This window comes from Lagenorhynchus albirostris, chromosome 3 (assembly GCF_949774975.1).
Source record: "Lagenorhynchus albirostris chromosome 3, mLagAlb1.1, whole genome shotgun sequence".
Lineage (NCBI taxonomy): Eukaryota > Metazoa > Chordata > Mammalia > Artiodactyla > Delphinidae > Lagenorhynchus > Lagenorhynchus albirostris.
Genome location: NC_083097.1, coordinates 98,902,273 through 98,904,891, shown reverse-complemented (window position 1 = coordinate 98,904,891; position 2,619 = coordinate 98,902,273).

Below are 2,619 nucleotides of genomic sequence, written 5' to 3'. Positions count from 1 at the left end.
GAGAACTGCATTTATGGTACTACTGCATCCTCAGGCAGGTTGGGGGGTCCACTCCCACTATAGCATCACAGATATTGGCTTGGACTTAGAAAAGATGAGAATTTAGCACTTAAAAAAATCAAGTGCTCTTTGCAATGTACAGTTTTAGAGTTAAATTAATCACAGTCTTATTCCAAAATAATGTCCTACTTTGCTAAGTTCGTATTAGTGTTATCTATTTATTCAATTTCCAGTTTTAAATTTCACTAATATATTGCTTCAGTGAATTACACACTATTCTCTTTCTGTACCTCTCAAAAATCCAAGTGTGAACGAGATCATTTTATAGGTACATACAGTGTCAAGTCGTTTAAGTAGATTTTTGAAGATAGTAAAAGTTCTGTATGAGTTACTTTTTCTTCCTCTCCAAACCTAGCATTAGTTATCCACCCAAATATTTACCAGATATTGCTAGCTTACTTGGACATAGTGCCCTGCAGTCCTAGCTGATTTGTAGTCTGTGACCACTGCTGGTAAGGCTCCCTACTACCCCTTGCTGCAGATGCTGAATATCTGAATCTAGCTACAAGTGAACAATGCTGCCCAGCTGACATGGTGACATCTCGCATGTCACCATCATGTATCTGTTTCTTCTTGCCTACAATTTTCCTTCCATAAATGAACTTATATAAATATACACATTTTTATGAGAATTCCTTCTCTCTACCCATCTACATTCAAATAAAATATATTGTTACAGTACTTTTTAATATCTTCTTAAAGAAATTAAAATATTTCACACACTAAAAACAGCTTTATTTTACAAACTTCCAAAATACATCTTTCAAATCTGATGTTTTGTCAAAAGATATTTCACAATTAATTTTAAGTAGGCATCCAGTCACTGGTTTTCAATAGCATATGGTTGTTAAACCTAATTATTTAAAGATAAAATCTACAAGCCTAATTTCTGGATTGCAAATTGAATTGGACTCTGAGATTGTTTTATTTCTCTATACATTTGTGTGTGTGTGCACACGTGTGTGCATATATATATCGTGTTATTCAACTTGTTAAGTATCTTACTGGTCTAACAGGAAGAATATTTTATGACTACCAAAACTGCTGGCTCATAGGTTAGTACTTACATGGTAAATCATAATTCAAAACTCAAATTTTAGTCTGTCTTCAAAGTTGTCTATGATTATTGGGTTTTATAGTCAATCTATAATGCAGCCTTCAAAATAGTAATCATGTAAAAGTGAGCAAAACATCTGCCTACTGCTAATATAAAACACCCCCTATGTCATCTGAGTGATAGGGGAACGCTGAGTATGCTTGGGTTTGTAATGAACAGCTTAAGAAAATTCCCCTGTGGTTGCCTTGAGCTGTCTAAGTGTAATATTCTTGAGATTAACATTTTCCTATGTTCAAAATATGCCTGCAAAATAAGATGTATCTGCTGCACAATACAGATTGGAGTGCATGTGCATTTTTATACATGGAAATTCTTACAGGGAATTTCAGATGTGATAAAAGAGTAGTTGTAATGCTTGGAATGGGTTAAGTGATATTAGAAAGAACCCAAGTATGGGAAGAAGAAAGAACAAGATTTCTAAGTGGAGGGTAAAATCAAGTTCAATGGGCAACTACTTAATTTACTAAGAAGATAAAATAGCAAGACACAGAAATATGACTGAATTTCCATCAAAGACAACTCTAAAATGGAAAAAAAATATTCCAGTGTAAGTTAACCAATAAAATATAGAATTTATGAACACATCAATTAATTAAATTGTATATAAAAGAGATACCTACACTCCTTCCTCTCATTTTAAAGTAAAATCAAAATACTTATCAACATGTGTTAAAATATAACCTCTCTATGTAAAGTAAAGATGAGGCCAACCTGTCTTTTAAGCTAAATGAAAGGAATCAATTGCTGACTGGATAAAAAAGCACAGGGTTCTAGGAAACAAATCCAGCTGACTTGTAACACCTCTGAAGCCTCCTTTTCATCTCTAAAATAGACCAGGCATGGACTTGCCTAACATACCTAACACAACTTCTTGGGAAGCCACTCCTCAGTCTATGGTAGCATTAAAAAAAAAATTCTGATCATCAAATCACCCTTGTGATTATACTGTAAACAAGGAGATCAAATGTCTTTCCTTTTCATGAAAATTTCCCTCAATCCAACATTTATTTGAGTCATTAAAGTCACTGAAACCAAAACTAACTCAACAAACTAGACAGTTAAAGCCAAAGCTTACTGTACTTATTCCGAGAACACATATATTTCCTCAATTTTTCTGGCCACTAGTTAAAATATATATATATATATTTTATATATATATATATATATATATATACACACATATATAATTTCAGAATAAGGGCAGCTTATCTAAAACTTGTTCTACCATTTTTCTTCCCTAAGAGTATTCTTCATTTTTTGTTCACCACTCTCATTAAAAAAACAGTAAATTGAGTCTAAGTCTCCATCATTGGTTTCATCACAAAAACTGTATGATTATGAACGTAAATGTCCATGTTTAAAAAAAGATTTAACATGTTCATTAATTTATGTTATTTTAGAAAACCTCCAAATAAGAATTTTTTTTCTACCTATGCAACAAA